Genomic DNA, 17,789 nt, shown 5'->3' on the forward strand with positions numbered 1-17,789 from the left:
AAGTGATGTACTCCATGACAGAACATTATAAAAAATGATAATGTATAAAATAATGTTAAACGGTGAAAAAAAACGTACAGTTGCAGTAGGCTTCTATTATAAATATGCAGCATATATAGTTTAATATACATTTTATTTTATTTTTCTTTGAAGAAGTTCAACGCTGGTGTCCCAGCTAGTGCAGCATGTGAGCGGCTTTTTAGTGTTGGTAAAGATGTTTATAGTGCCAAATGGATCCGGCTGTCTGATAAAAACTTTGAGAGACTGCTCTCGTGACATCTAGTTCTAGTGCCGAAGTGTTAGTGCCTCTGAAGTTCCTGTGATGTTGACCAAAAATGTCAGCTTTGTTCTTTAAAAAATAAAACTTGAGTTGAGAGGCATATTTGTATGTGAATTTTTTGTAGGCTATTATATTTTGTTTCATATACATCATATGTTGATTTATTTAACGCTGATTTAAATGAGTATAATGAGAATAAGTAGTTGCTAAAGCTACTTTTTTTAGCAGTAGTTTTACAAACCACATTTCTCCAGGAGTAGAAATGCAGTTTGTTAAAACTACAGCCAGGCTGAACTACATGTAGTTTTACATGCTACGCTTGCAAACTAGCTTCCCCACTGCATATACAGTATTAATATTTAATGGGCCCCGGGCCACTCTGCACTGAAAAAATTGGGCCTTAAGGTCGAAAAGGTTAAGAACCCCTGGGTTAGAGCACTATATAATAATACATTAAGTAGAATTATAAACAGTGGCCATTTATAACAAAGTTTCTAATTATTTAGAGGAGTTAGACAGGGTTGTCCACTGTCCCCATATTTGTTCCTGTTAGTAAAACAAACATTAGCGATAAAAATTAGGAATATTATTAATATTAAAGTCTGTGTAAAGCAGAAATAAATTTGTGTTATGAGTTTGTCACACCACACAGGGTTCGTACACATTTTTCAAGGTCAAATTCAAGCACTTTTCAAGCACTTTTAAGGGTCATTTTTAAGATTTTCCAGCACCTTACTGCTGGGGTAAAATACGTATCTAAAGGAATATATATACACACTTGTAATTTTTTTCTTCACTTTTTATCACAATTATGTACATTGTATTATGCTGTAAACATCTAAAATTATATTCTATAATAGCAAAAACTTTAAATTAATTATCCAGTCTGATCCCAATTTTGTAAAAGACAGAGTTATAATGTCAAGCACTTTCAAGCACTTAAACTAAAATCCAAGCACTTTTCAGACCTTGAAAACACAACATTGAAATTCAAGCACTTTCAAGGATTTCAAGCACCCGTACGAACCCTGACCACAGAAACATGCGTCACTGACCACTGAGCCAAATTTGAAAGATAAAAAAAAATTGCCAAGTATATAAAATTAGGTCTCAAAATCATGGAAAAACAAGCACTTCTCTCTGCTGTGAAACGCTGGGGGTGTGTCAGTTAGAGGCTGGAACCACGCCCATGCGCGGGAGAGGCGCCTCCTCCTGTACTGTACAGGGACCTAACCTACAGTAACAATGGAAGCTAGCAGCATCATCGGACGGACCCAGCCGGACCTGTTTGAGCCATCAGAGCCAGAAACTGACTCTGAGTCAGACAGTGATAGTACTCAGCCTCGTTCCTCACAGTCCATGTTTTACATTACACACAAACGTAAAACCCCAGTCTACATATAATTCCTTATCATAGCTATATTGGTGCTCATAAAATATTACCTGAAGATTATCATTGTGCTGTCAGATGGACTCCGCTCAGGGAATGAGGCCAAATCATGTCATGATTAAATGCAATAACATTTGCTAACATTACATGGGCATGACAGGATGCACGATGTAAAATCACTCTCAGGATCTGCACCTTCAGCAAAATGCATTTAATTGCCCAAATGTACAATATTTATAACATAGGCTACATAAGCACTCACTTACACTTAGAGCTTAGATCTGGCCCAAAAAAAAAAATCAAGCCCGACCCGAGCCGAGCACACGTTGTGTCCAAGCCCGGCCCAGCCGAGCCGTGCAGAGATGCCGGTAACGCGTTATTCTAATCCAAGGGCGTAACCATGGTATAGATATTGGGGGGGGGGGGTCCAAATGAGAGCCCTTCCCCCGAATTTTGTTTTTTAAAGTACATTTCCCACAATTCTATGATATTTTATATATGAAATTCGCACATTTAGAAGTTTTGAGGACAACATTGACCATTTGAATTCACATGTAAAGGAATATTCTGTGAAATTGCATGGATTCCTACAGAATCAATATAAAGCTTCTCTTTAAATTCCCATTAAGTGAAAATCAATGTTTTCATCTCAAAGGTTTTGCTCTATATCTCACCTAGATGCCAGTATCAGGCCCAATGTTACTAGTTTTATTTACTGCTGACATGTAGGCCTAGGTCAAAACTAATGTTATCATGCTGTTTAAGTTCTCATTCGGATTTCTCGCCTGATCATCTCCGTGACGGCAGCTCCGCTAGCATTTTATTGTTTACTTTCCCGGGCGGCCGGGACTAGTAGGTTTGATCAAATGGCTGTGATTGGCTTGATGGTTGTCAATCACTGTAACTTGACCAATGGGTTTTTCATGTATGGGGGAGCGACTCAGCTACTGAGGTGCGCTCCATTTCAGTATGCTATTACACCGCGAGGGCGGGCCAACAGTTTAATACCTTAGGATGGGCGCAACCAAGTTTACAATTGGGAGAGGGGGGGGGTTCACACAATTGTGTTTTCCTTAAAAACGGAAATAAATAAGAAATAACGAGACAGATCTTTTGACAGGGTTTATAAAAGAGTGCATATTTAACATTTTTTTCTGTATATTGGGGGGGACACGACCCCCCCAGTTTGGCATCATGTCTCTCTTTTTGCAAAATCTTCTGGCTTTCAAAGCTGATTGGATGAGTATCAGCACCTTCAGTGCTTTTCTGTAGGCTCAGGGTTCAGCAGATCTGGATAAACAACGGCTTGCCTCAAGACATTGAACTGAAGAGAAGAAGAAACATGAATTGTAGAAGCTCTTGGCTTCCTCTGTCTTTGTAAGCTTCAGCAGAAAGTGGCAGTGGTCTGATGCCAATGGCGGGAAACGTAACCACTCTACTTTCAACTATCTTGTACTAATTGCTTAGTTTGTTTTAATTTCAAATGTTTTAAGTTTAGCCCCTCAGATGGTAAAAGGTTCCAAACAACTATTGTGATATCATGAGAGGCTACACGGCTCTCAGCGGCACAGCTCAAGTAGTGTGAGGACACAAGGTTAGAATATAGTCAAGAGTTTTAATACAGTTCTTGGGAATTAACAGAAAAGGTATTCCAATTTCAAAGGGGTTAACTAAGGGTAAGGTTGGTCTTCAACAGTCAAAACTTAAACAATGTCTCTTCAGCGGTGAAATCATAGTCCCAATTCCCTTGGGTAAGGATCCTCTTGCTAAACAGTCATCTTCAACCTTACTTCAGTTAGCACTGTAGCCCGTGGCCAGTCCAGCAGTAAGCCTTCCGGTCGTCGGGTGAGTATTCCCAGTCTTTAGGTTCCCGTCTTCCCCCGCAGAGATCACAGCCAGGAGCTTGTTTCCCAAACCCCACTCTGCCACTGACTGTGTGTCAAACAATTAAAAAGCCCTTCAGCTCATCAGGCACTTATCAGTCTCAGGTGTGTCAGAATGTCATGGGTTGAGGGGTGGAATTCCTGACTCCACCAGCAGATGGAGGCATAGCTGTTTGAGGTTGCAGCCATCTCAGGGGAATGTAGTGCCCCTCCAGGACCCAGCCTCTCGTGACATAACACTATAAATAAACAGTAAGACATAACTTGAAGGACATATATAACGGACAGTAGTGACACAGGTTTAAATATCATGTTACAACAACATATAGAGATGCAGCCTCTTAAAACTTCCTGTTCCTCCTTGACGGTTCGGTGCTCAAGCCTGGAAGAGTGTGGCTGGAATGAGATCCCAGCGATGACGTAGTGAATGTGGGGCTGAACCGTAATGCCCCTAAGCACCAAATGTAGAAACCAATTGTAATGGTTTATCTATCCACCAGGAGGAGCAGTGATCATGAAAGCTGAAACATTACTTAGGCTTGAAATCAGCTGTTCTTAATGTATCACAGGCATACAGCATTGTATGTGTGTGAGAGAGTGTGATTGCCACACCGAGTGTTTTGATGATTATTACAGGCTGGGTACACTGGATGCCTGCCTGCTGCAGCGTGGCTCCTGTCTGTCCAACCTGGAACTTGTCTTTGATAGTTATCGCTAAATATGATGACGTGATTTTCTTTTACCACACTTACAAACTGACAGTTTAGTACCTTATTCTGAGACTGAGTTAGTGAATTTGCTGTGTTTTCAAGGCTGGTACCTCGAGGAGATCAATTTTTATTTATTTTTTTTCAGCATAGACAAATTTATTAAGCAATAGACAGAGAGGAAATACGGGAAAGAGAGGGGGATGTGACATGCAACAAATGACCTCTGGCCGGAATCGAACCGGGGTCGGCTGCGTATATGGTATGCACTTTAACCACTCAACCACCTGCGTGCCGAGGAGATCTAATTCAAATTGGATGTTATTATTTATCATAATTAATAATTATCACTGAATTAATTGTTAATTAATTATTATTGATAGCCAAGTTTAACCTAAAACTCCCTATTTATGTTGCATGAACACTACAGAACCGCACATTTTTGTGGTAGAAATAGGTGAGACTTGGAAACTCTAAATGACGTGACACAGCAGCATTGCTTGTCATGCATTTTAGAAGTGCATTTCCGGTGTTAATATGGACACTGAAATGAAAAGTGAACTGTAATGCCAAGCTGCAGCGCTGCACACGCATCCTTTGTGCCCCGCCTGTTAGGCTACCATATAACAAACTATTATAGTGTAAGAGTTGTTTCTTGTTTGTTACCGCAGTTATATAAATGCAATTTATATAACTGCGGTAACAAACAGTTACTACGAGCAGCAGAGAGAAAATGGAAAAAGTCAAGTCATCCTGATGGCCTTGCTCACTATCACCACCTCCTGTCTGACTTCACCTCAATTGTATGCAGCCAGATCTACCTTTTACCTGTTAAAGATCAACTCCTCTACCTCCATCCCCAGGAAACTCCTCTTCTTGCTCTCTTCCCTCCTCACCCCTCCTACCCCTCCCCGTCCTTTCTACCTCACTGCTGATGACTTACCCCGAATTTCCACTGGATACGTGTCCGCTGCGTAACGGCTTCGGTTTTGCTCTGCCGTCCAAGGTCCAGCAATCCCCATCGGTTGCGTTTTGAGTTCGCCACGGTGCAGTACCGTAGACAGCTGGCGTTGTGAGGCCGGTCATGCAATAATCACACGATCACCCGCGAACGCAGTTATAGGTCTGTGTTGGAAAAACGACAACACAAAGTGTTCCTGACCCAAGGATTAGAACTTGTGTTCGTCTCTTTTTTGAGATTTTTGGGGCCGGTGTCAATGTAACCAATAAGCAGAATGCAGTCAGAGTCCTGATAGCAGTTTACTATCAATCCAGATTTATTTACAGTTTGCTGGACTGAAATGCACCTCAACCAATCCTTCAAATAACACTGGGAGTCTAAACAAAAAAAAAAAAACAGAACTTCCATTAAGCATTACACAGTTACAGGTTCTCTGTACAAGTACGATCAAACTTATACCCTTTGGTTTTGAATATAACACACGATCAACATGAAGTGTATTTTCTTTTGACAATATACTTATTGTTCTGCTTAAGTACACTTATGAATTACACCTAGCAAGTTATTACTTGCCCCTTTCCAAGTCCATGAAATGAAAATAAAACCCGAAACGGTCTTCAATCCAAAAGTTAGAAAAAATCAAAATAGTGTCCTTCAATTGTCCTTATCAAGAAAAATAATGAACTGCTGGCCAGCAAAAGTAAGTTCAGTTTTTATAGAGCTCTATTTGTGAATGTATGTGTAATGTGTGAATGGGGAGGGGGTTGTGTGTGAGGGTTTGTCTGAGATGAGCAAACAGGGATCGCAGAGATGGCGGCCGGCAACTATCCTCCTTTAAAGCCACAGGGAATCAGCAGCAGTCTCTCACAGCAAACTAGCAGGGAAACATGAAATAACCCGATCAAATGAGCAGACAGGCGGCACACACATGTTGCAGCTTTCACCATCTGAGCCCGCGATACTCGCTAGGGGCACTATCGTAAATCTCTTGACAAATTTACACAGTACAGTATTTAACATAATATACAGTACATGACAACAGAAAACAATAAAACACATTATCCAATAAAGGATTAATTACACTACATCATACAAGATAACACTCTGTTAAGAGGTGACTGAATTCATAACAACACATCTTGAGCACAGCCAAATAACTCCGCTTAGCAAGGTGGCTAGTTAGCGATTAGCGTAATTAGCTATTCGCATTAATACCATTAACTCGGTCATTTAAACTTAATCGTGATACATACAACAATTCTTACAATACTGACGACCTATCACATTTAACAATAATGCTCACCTAGCAGGGAAACATGAAATAACCCGATCAAATGAGCAGACAGGCGGCACACACATGTTGCAGCTTTCACCATCTGAGCCGCGATACTCGCTAGGGGCACTATCATAAATCTCCTGACACGTCGTAAAACTGTCATCACGTGATGTCGTCTTAATCCTTAAAGGACATTACGCTCAAATCATACAAATAATACAAACACGAATAATACAAATAAAATTTAAACAATAACATAAAGTGACCGAAATTACAGCTGGGTTACAGCAACACGGAGTGTTTTATTTTGGAAAGTAACCGGGTGTTATATTGTTGTTTCCGTGCTTGACTTCCTGTCTGCTCGGTGCAAAATTCAGCTGTTTTGCTGCATCGTGCTCCGGCATCCGCCAGAAATAGAAGTCCTGCGTATCCACTTCGGTGAGCTCCGGACTGCCGGAGCTGGGACAAAGCAGATACGCAGCACAGCGGAACTGGTGGAAATTAACACATAGACTAAAGTGAAACCAATCAGCTCTGCTGTTAAGGTGGAGACATAACGCAGCGGACACGTATGTGTATATATATATATATATATATATATATATATATATATATATATATATATATATATATATATATATATATATATATACATATATATATATATATATATATACATATGCCACAGTCTCAGAGTGAACCGAAAAAATTCTTACACTTCTCATAATAACATAAAAGATCTGTAACTTGCGTTTCGCGCTGCAGCTTCAGCAAAGCATCTCTCACTCCCAGTCAGTCAGCTCTGCCCCCCCACCTCGCTGTACGTGGCGCGCGCACACTCGGCTTCGGGTGCGGCGCGGGCGTCGGTATCAATTCATAGCGGGTCGGCTCGGGTGCGGAATGTAATTTGTGATACTGTCGGAAAACGGGTCGGATGCGGTTTTAAGTATGGCGGATACAGCCAGGTGCGGGTTTGCAAAATAAGACCCGTGCAGGACTCTGTCCTACAGCCGGCAAAATGTAAATATGCGAACTGCTCCAAAAATGAAAGTGAAAGTAAAAAATTGGGCTCGCAGCAGCAAGTGACCAAGCTATCTGTCTATCGCTAGCAGAATGGAATGTAGGGAGAGTTGTATAAATGTGTATTTTGGATGTTTTCTTTCCAATAGTCTGAAAGAAGACATGTTATGGAAGCAAAATAGCCCAAAATGTTTTTGCCTGCCATATGGAAAGCCTTAAGGCTGCAACTAATGATGAATTGATGATGTACCCTCCGAAACCATTTCATTTTTTATCATAATTTAGCTTACAGTTTAGTTATTTATTAAAAAATAAACTAAAAAATAAACTAATTCAACACAGGTAACCACTTTATATGTGTATATATATATATATATATATATATATATATATATATATATATATATATATATATATATTAGGGCCAGGACTTGATTAAAAAAAATAATCGAATTAATCAGAGGCTTTGTAATTAATTAATCGAAATTAATCGCATTTTAACATATATATTTGACCTGAGAACAGTGAGAAGCAATTTTTTTCACATGGATTTTAGTATACCATTGAATAATGACTGAATACAGAAGCTTAAGCAACAAAACATTGTTTTTGTTTTTTCAAGACCAACAGACCAGTGCAATTTTTTTTGGCCTTTTATGGCTTTATTGACAGAGCAGCTGAAGATATGACAGGAAACAGGGAGAGAGAGAGAGTATGGAGGACCAAACCTGACATAAGTATAAATAAATAAATAAATAAATAAATGCATAAATAAATACATGCATAAATAAATAAATGCTGAAATAAATGTATAAATAAATAAATGCATAAATAAATACATGCATAAATAAATGAATAAATAAATAAATGCTGAAATAAATGTATAAATAAATAAAGTATAAATAAAAGAATAAATGCTTTTTATTTATGTATACATTTCTGTTCACCTACATTTATTTATTTCTGTATTTCTGTTCACCTACATTTATTTATTTCTGTATTTCTGTATTTCTGTTCACCTACATATATTTATTTCTGTATTTCTGTGTCCATATGTAAATGAGGAGGGAGGAGGTCCTAACCTCAGTCAAGAGCATGATTGGTTACAGGAGTGTGCTCGATGAGGGTCTACTACTTCTGCCTTACTAGCAGCGCTGATTCCTGTACACTGTACAGGAATGTTGCTGGCTACCAGCAAGCCCGCTCAGCTAACTGTTAGCTGCAGTTGTTGACATTTGTTCATGTAGCTCTGGTTTAGTTATGAATTTGACTGGCGTTCATTTTAACTTGCGAGGGTCCCAGGTGTGCTGGTGGTGTGGTTTGAGGAATCCCGTCGGGAGAGAGAGGGGTCCTCAGCCATGTCCGCTAACCAGGAAAAACATTCTGCTCATCGCCCCAAGTCATGTATATGTGTATTCTAGACGAGCGCTACAGAGCACAAATCGTCCAAAAGTGCATGTTGTCGGTCTCATATCTTTGTCGTGAATGTCTGTACTCTCAAATAACTCATGGGTAGAACAGGCTGAGGCATTTGTTCACGCAAAGCGGCTCGAGAGCGGCGTGGAGACCCCTTTTAGCTCTTATGTTAGCTGTTAGCTGCTCGCTGTACCTTGTGACACCGGTTACCATCGGGTATTTTTCATTCCGCACTGTTCAAATGGTCGCTTAAAGCCATCGTTCCGAGCCGCATACATCGTTATTAAGCTGAAGCTAAGTCAGTGTGTGAAAACTGTACACTGTCATACAGCCTGCTGGTCAAACAGTCTGCAGAGTACGTTGACATCCAGCCCGAGCTCAGCGTGAGGTCAATCAGCTGTGGCAAATCGTGAGACGTCCAGATCAACCTGTGATACAAACACCAGTAGCGACAACGGTTCATAGGAAAGCCCAGACATGTATCTCACTCTCGGTGGTAAGATGTGTCAATAGTTAACCTGGACGCTACGCTCTTAGCGCTACAGCGAGCAGCTAACTAGCAGCTAACTGCTAACAGCGGTGTCCACGCCGCTCTCGAGCCGCTCGGCGTGAACAAATGCTTAATATTGTTCCACACATGAGTTGTTTAAGAGTACAGAGATTCACGACAAAGATATGAGACCGACAACATGCACTTTTGGACGATTTGTGCTCTGTAGCGCTCGTCTAGCAGTGGTTTGCAAGTCGCAGCCCCGGCTTCTCCGTGTGGATAGAAGTGTTCAAGCCACGTCAAAACGAATACACGTATACATGACTTGGAGCGATGAGCAGAATGTTTTTCCTGGTTAGCGGACATGGCTTTCCAGACAGGATTCTCAAACCACACCACCAGCAAATCTGGGACCCTCGCAAGTTAAAATGAACGCCAGTTAACCTGTCACACTGGTCGAGGCCATTAAGCTAACTGGAGCTGTTTTACAACGTTACAGAGAGCGAGGCTTGAGATCAGGAATCGTTTGCTTTTGTCTGGCTCTCCGATTTGACCAATCATGCTCTTGACTGAGGTTAGGACCTCCTACCTCCTCATTTACATATGGACACAGAAATACAGAAATAAATATATGTAGGTGAACAGAAATACAGAAATACAGAAATAAATAAATGTGGGTGAACAGAAATACAGAAATAAATAAATGTAGGTGAACAGAACTGTATAAATAAATAAAAAGCATTTATTCTTTTATTTATACTTTTATTTATTTATTTATACTTTTATTTCAGCATTTATGTATTTATTCATTTATTTATGCATGTATTTATTTATGCATTTATTTATTTATACATTTATTTCAGCATTTTTTAATTTATCTATGTATTTATTTATGCATTTATGCATTCATTTATTTATTTATTTATACTTATGTCAGGTTTGGTCCTCCATAAGAGAGGGGGAGTGACACGCAAGCAAACCGGGCCGGGAGTCGGGAGTCGAACCTGGGTCCACTGCAGAGCCTCGGCACATGGGATGCGCGCTCTACCCACTGAGCTAAACGCTGCCCCGACCAGTGCAATTTTTGCCATAAAGTGCAGCAATAGCATGCTCTTATCTACGCTGCCATCCGTCTGCTTTTGAAAACAAAATTTCCCAACCAAAGTAGTCTCATCTGCTTCTTCGTTCATTGTTGTTGTCTGAAGTCATGAACGTTAGTTGGTGCTCCAGTATAATGGTTACCCCTGAAACTCTTCCAGTGAGAAACGTTCCGCGGTGCAAAAATAAGTGCGATTAAAATGTGTTAATTTTTTTAACACGTTAATTTTTGTGTAAATAATTAATCGTAATCAACGCATTAAAGTCCCTGCCCTAATATATATATATACATATATATATATATATATATATATATATATATATATATATACATATATATATATATCTATATAGGATATATAATATAAGGGCATAACATGTTAATGGAGATCGAATTCAGCCGCCGCATTTATCAAGACCCGATCATTCGTATGCTGGAATTGATCAGATACGAATGTTTCATAAATGTGTCCTGTCGTAAGACCAATTCTGCACTCAGATCTTCACCCGTTTTCATGCAACATTGATAAATGAGAGCCAATAAGAGTGGCTGAGGGTATCACAAGAAGTTTCCACAAAAGCCTAAAATGAGAGAACACAAAACATAAACTATGATTGCTATAACTCAGACAAAGTACATTTAAAATCTGTCCACCCTGAGGTAGTAATGTTAAGTGGTTCACTTACCATTATTAGGCTGGTCAAATGACTGAACATCTTCTGAGTGGCTTCCTACAGGGGAAGGGTAAACAAGACAGGAATAGAGCAGTAACTTTTCGTCACATGACTGATATGTTTGCATGTATTGACAGAGGAACTAAATGCTTGTAAATTAAAGCTCACATGCAATTACATTTTGTATCTGCCATTGTAATAACCAATGACATACCACTGCTTGCATCTGGGGTTGGTATAGAGGGATACTGGTTGGATTCTGGCAGCACTGTAGAATTATACATGGCAATACTTAAAGTAGTTGTAGCAGTTAGTGTCACAATTGACAGTGTCGTCACTGTAACTGGAAAGTGAATAGCAGGTGACTTGGCAAATTTTCTCTTAACATTGATGGTTTCTGGCTCCCCATCTGACTCCAAGTACACAGGATTTGGCCTTAAAAAATACAAATTAAACATTCCCAGCAATTGAAAGAATTTAAAAATAACAACATTATGCTATACATAATGCTCATTTTCCAAGTGTACATGGGAAGCTGATGGTGTATCTAGTTGGGAAACGTGAGAGATTGTAAAGGGTGGTTCCCTATTCACACAGGGGTATAAATTTGCACTTTCATTATGCAGAGTTTCCTTGTATTCCTTAAGGATATCTTTCTCTATGTCCCTTACAGTTCTGATGACTCTACATCTTTTGGCCCAAAAAAGCCTTCTTAGCTAGAGAGAGAGGTGGTGCTGCTATATTATATTACTTGTGTATTGCTTGCAGTGAATCCTCTAAAGCCCTCTTCTACCACAACCCTGAAAAAAGAGGGAAACAAAGAAAAATAAAAAAGTAGTGTATAAACTAACAATAAAAATATATATCAGCCAAATTATTTTATTATTCAGGTTCTTACAAAATATTTTAAAATATCTTAGTTTAACAAGAAAGAGAAAGAGAAAGAAAAACACAGAACACCAGAACTACGACATGCAAAGAATCGATCCCAGTCTACATAGCTAGCGATTAGCTCCATTCCGCTAGTTTTCTTAGTTCACCATTATAAATAAACAAACTGCTTTGACGTGGTGCTGGTTACAACATTGTTTATGTAATGATTAAAAATGCTAAGAATGCTTTTATATACACAGATAAATAAAATACATTTTAATTGCGAAACTCGCTAGCGAAATAGTGGACATAACATTAGCTAGCATGCTAGCTGATATTATTACATTATATGCATTGCTAATACAAGCAACAGACTCCGGACTAAGTTGCCACGGCATGGCAATAATTCACAGAGTTCACATTTAGTCAAACGATGACAGTCAGGTGATGGTATCTGAATGGGACAATAAATTATATTACATAAGGACTTGCCACTTTGTCTCACACACAGAAGGACGAAGTTTATCTGCCGTTCTGTGCCCACTTGCTGCCACAGTTTGAGCTGTAGTCCCGTGAGATCTCGCTGGTCTCATGAGCCCCCCTCTCCACCCCGCACCCCATCAGCACCATTAGCCCCATTCACACATAAAAACTGCAGCCGCGGTTTGCTAATTCTCCGCCGATGGTGATTCACACAGAGCGAAGCAGCTCCGCCCTAAAGACAAACTGCCATGAATTCACGCAGAAAGCGGGTGCTGTGGCTCCTAAAGAGGCGTGATGGTGACGTCACGATGATGACGTTGGTGTGTTTTCAAGGGGTTTCCCGGTGTCCCCCCTGTCAATCTGACTCCCTCACTCATGGGGACTGAGGCCGTCAGGAGGTCAGGAGGGCTGACCATCAAGATGATTTATTTTCATCACAAACACTCGATGAGTTAAAGTTAAACACAGACGCTGTTTTTCGGCCAGTAATGTGACGAAGAGTTGGTAGGACAGGCAGGAGGACGGACGCTTCTCCACGTACAGCTGTGGTATTTTTTTCCTCATAAGTTGCCAAAGACAGTTATAGTTACTACGTTACTTTTTTTTTTTTTTTTTTTTATTGGTGAAATTAGGTGAAAGACAAGGTGACACGGGGGACAAGTACATCACACCACGAGGATCAACAAATACAGATAGCGGACATACAGTACAGATAACAACAAAAAGCAACATTATGATATGTATAGAGGTAATATAGGTGTGTGTATGCGTGTCTGTGTGTGAGTGAGTGTGCAAGCGTGCAAGTGTCTGAGAGGCAGATAGTATGGTATTATAAACATATGTAGGTATAGATAGATGATACAATAAGAATAAGTAAGTAAATAAAGTATAAATAAGAAAAGAGAAGGAGGAGGAAAGTAAAATTGAAGGAACAAAAAAATATATAAATGAGTTAAATAAGTAGTAATAGTATACAACATGATATGATATATATTGATATAGTACAGTGTCATATAATTTAACCTTATATAATGTAATTAGATAATTTGAGATAAGATAAGACAGTATAATGTAATATGAGATATTATAACAAGAAATGCAGTATATTATAACCTAATATAGTCTGAAGAGATAATGTGAGGTATGATAATGTAATACAGGGCAAGTTTGTAATGTAATATATCATGCTGTAATACAGGATAATAACATAATATATATGTGGACATAACATATGTGAACAATAACCTAATGCAAGCAATATATCATGACAATGACTATCATAAGATTAATTGTTGGGGTTATGATAAATAAATTAAATTATGTCGATGATAATATATTGCAGTGAGGGGTGAAGTTGGACCGGGGTATCAGGAAGGCAAGCTAAGGGGCCCCCTAGCTGGTCCCCAGTAGCCCAGTTGGTAGCCCCGGCAAGGGGCAGGCGAGGCGGTAGTGAAAAGGCCCCCCCCCCCCCTTTTTGTATCGTCTTATCTGTTGTTGTTGTTGTTGTTGTTGCTGTTCTTTTTAATTTATTGATTTATTGATTTATTTGTTTAGATTGTACCTTGGGCCGCCGAACCCAGAGGTAGCTGCTGACCCGTTGCAAATCTAAACTCCTTTGCCAATTCCTGGTCTGGGCAACTTCCAGACCCTTGGGAGGAAGTCTGCCCACTGAGGAGTGGGTTGTTTGTTTGTTTTGTTTGATTATTTGTTTTGAAAGAGCGGGGATGTGAGGTCGGACCCAACCACCCAGCCCCACATGCCCTCACCGAGGTACTGCCCTGCCCCAAGAGAACCAGACATGAAGCCCCCGCTCACCTCCACCTTCAACCAATCCAGTCCGGCCCCGCCCTTTCTCTTTGATTTATTATACAAATGTCATTGTCATGATTATTGCTAAAAATAAGATAATAATAATAATAATAATAATAATAATAATAATAATAACAACAATAATAATAATAATAATAATACAAAAGTAAAATAAAACAAACAATAAAAAAAATGAAAAGATATTATATATATGACATGGTAATAATAGCAATGATAGTAATGTCAGTAATAATCATAATCATAATATTCAGTCATATTAGTAATATTAATAAACACAATCAACAAAGTGAGCATAATATTAGTAATAGTTAGCACAGTCATATTCATGTTAATAATGAAAATATTTACAATATAGTAATAATAATAGTATTAATAATAGAGGAAGAGCAAAAGAGATTTATGGCACACACGGATAAATGGATAGATAGTAGTGTGTTTGTTTGTTTGTTTGTTTGTTTGTGTGTGTGTGTGTGTGTGTGTGTGTGTGTGTGTGTGTTAAATTGTGATGTGTTTTGAGGTGTCAGGAATGTGCGCGGTACCGGTGCAGCTATAGGCCCATCGAGGAGAGGAATGGGGACCATCTGTCTGTAAAAGCTGTTATTTTGTTGTTATTGTAAGCAGTGTTTTTTTCCATGGAGATGTGTTCCAAGAGAAGATTGATCCAGTGATTGATGTTTATTGAGTTTTTTGATTCCCAATTTAGGAGAATTGTTTTCTTAGCGACAGTGAAGGAGATGAGCAAGCTATTCTTGTATTTGTTTGGTATGGTGATTGTTGAAGTGTCTCCTAGTAGGCAGAGTTGTGGGGATGAAGGGATTCTGCAGTTCAGTATGGTGGAAAGTTTTTTTGTGACAGAGTTCCAGAAAGAGTGAACCGGTTGGCAAGCCCAGAGTGCTTGGAAGTAGTTATCTATTGTTCCTGTTGTGCATTGTGAACAGATGTCTGTGGTTGCTAGTCCCATTTTGTTTTTATATTGTGTGATATGTGTTCGGTGGATGGTTTTGTATTGGATTAACTGAAGTTTGTATTAGATGTCATAGAAAATGTATTTTTATTCATCTCTGTCCAAAAATCTGATGAGGGAGAGATGTTCAAGTCCGCGTTCCAGTGAGCTATTGGGAGTGTTATGGAATCATCTGATGCTAATAATAGTTTGTAGAGTTTGGAGGTTAGTTTATTTAAATTCCTAAATAGAATTATGTTGTCAATTATTTCCGGGGGTTCAAGTTGGTTGTCAATTATATTAATTTTGGATTTGAGTATGGATTTGAGTTGTGAGTAATTTAAAAATTGATGTCTGTCAATCCCGTAGTTCTCTATGAGGTCCTTGAAATCTATAAGCCGATTGTTGTTAAAAAGGTGGCAGAGATGTGTGATACCTTTTAGTGCCCATGTGTGATAGTGAAGAGGATTGTTGAGGAGTTGAAAATCAGGGTTGTGCCATATTGGTGTGTATTTACATGGTGCTGTAGTGGATTTGAAGATCTTGATGACTTTCCACCAGGCTGTCAGAGTTGTGGAGATTACTGTGTTTTTGAAGCAGGGGTGTCGTTTGATGGTTGTATTTAGAAATGGTAGATCTGAGAGTGCGATGTTTGGCAATAGTGCTGTTCTAGGTCTGACCATGAGGTATTGTGGTTGGTTTGGTGGATCTATTTTGCAATATATTGTGTTTGATTTGCGAGGTAGTAAAAGTAAAAGTTTGGTGCATCTAGTCCGCCTTGGGATTTGTTTTTTTGTAAAGTGGATAATTTAATTTTTGCTTTCTTATTTTTCCAGTAGAAATGAGTGGTGATAGAGTCGATAGATTTGAACCATTTGTCTGTCGGTATGATGGGTAGCATTGAGAAGAAGTAATTGATGTGGGGGAGGATTTTCATTTTGACTGTGACTATTTGTCCTAATAGAGATAGTGGTAGATTCATCCAGCGCTGGAGATAATCTTCTATTGTTTTTAATAATGGATTGTAGTTGAGATGAAACAACTCTGACAGCCTGGGGGAAATGTCAATACCTAGACATCTAATATTCCCAGTGTGAAGAGGAAGTGATAAGTGTGGTCCTGCAGAATCCCAAGCATCTACTGATAGTGGTAGTATAGTGGATTTGTTCCAGTTTATTGTATAGTTGGAGATTTTTGAAAATATGTTAATAAGATTAAAGGTTTCTGTTAGTGATGGTAATTGCTCCTGTAAGTACAATAAAACATCATCTGCATAAAGGCTTATTTTGTGGTGGTGGTTTGTGGTGTTAACTCCTTTGATTATATTGTTTTGACGTATAGTGGCAGCAAGTGGTTCTATGAAGATAGCGAATAAAAATGGAGAGAGTGGGCATCCTTGTCTGGTGCCCCGGTGGAGTGTGAAGCTGTGAGATGTGATCCCGTTTGTGGTGACAGTAGCTTTGGGTGAGGTGTATAGTGTTTTGATCCAATGGATGAACGACTCCCCAAAACCAAAGCTATGTATGTAATAAAAAAGTCCAGTTTACTTGATCGAATGCTTTTTCTGCGTCTAGTGAAACGATTATTGTTTTGGTTTGAGTTTGTTGTGCAAGATTGATGATGTTGAATAATCTTCGTAAATTGTCGGAGCCATGTCTTTTTTGGATAAATCCTGTCTGGTCGGGGTGTATTAGGGTGGAAATAACTGTTTCTAACCTGATAGCTAGAGCTTTGGTGATAATTTTTAAGTCTGTGTTTATAAGTGATAATGGGCGGTAGCTGGAGGGTTGTGTTGGGTCTTTATTGGGTTTAAGTAGAACTGATATTACAGATGTGTTCATATGTGGAGGAATGTGTGATGTTTTTTGAATTTCTAATGTTAGTTTGTAAAAAAGGGGGGATAATATATGCCAAAAGTGTTTATAAAATTCGGGAGGAAAGCCGTCGGGTCCGGGTGATTTATTGTTGGGCATCTGAAGTAGGGCTTTGTGAAGTTCGTCTGAAGTTAATGGCTTGTCAAGTATTTCTGCATCTTGTTGGGGTAATTTGGGTAAATCCAGGTTATTAAAGAACGATTGTATCTCTAATGGGTCGGGGTCTGTATTTGAGGAATATAAGTTAGTATAAAAACTTTTAAAAATGTTATTTATTTCTTGTGGGTTTATTTCTACGTTACTTTTGTTTGGTCATTACCGAGTGCAGTAGAGTCCCGTAGTAATGATCATGATCGACTCACAGGGCTTCCCCACAACAAGGAAGGCTTCTCGGGTGGTGAGTTTTGTTTATCTATTCCAACAAATCCGGCAATGATATCAAATGTTTGATGCCTCGAAATATGTGCTGGGAACCTGTTTCTAATGTTGCTGAAGTTTGGTGCTGTTCTGAGCATTATTTGTGGCTTTTTTGACGGCGGTTTTATATTTGGACCCATTTACTGCAATGTATTGTTGTCGTGCGGTCGTTT

At 39.1% G+C, this 17,789-nt stretch overlaps 1 protein-coding gene and 1 long non-coding RNA gene across 17 annotated transcripts in view; one reads left to right on the top strand and one right to left on the bottom strand.

Annotated features, from left to right (window-relative positions):
- lrch1 (leucine-rich repeats and calponin homology (CH) domain containing 1) overlaps positions 1–17,789 on the top strand; it is a 351,529-nt gene that overhangs the window by 100,913 nt on the left and 232,827 nt on the right. The window lies entirely within an intron of this gene.
- On the bottom strand, positions 2,810–6,812 carry LOC115588361 (uncharacterized). 2 transcript variants are annotated; one of them, XR_003985320.1, is made up of 3 exons: positions 5,204–6,812; positions 3,461–3,792; positions 2,810–2,994 (listed from the first exon to the last, which is right to left on the bottom strand). It is a non-coding gene; the product is annotated as an uncharacterized LOC115588361 (long non-coding RNA). The 2 variants fall into 2 exon arrangements; XR_003985319.1 differs by lacking the exon at positions 2,810–2,994 and having other exon boundaries at positions 3,266–3,792.

Source organism: Sparus aurata, chromosome 9, assembly GCF_900880675.1.
Source record: "Sparus aurata chromosome 9, fSpaAur1.1, whole genome shotgun sequence".
In the NCBI taxonomy this organism is placed as follows: domain Eukaryota; kingdom Metazoa; phylum Chordata; class Actinopteri; order Spariformes; family Sparidae; genus Sparus; species Sparus aurata.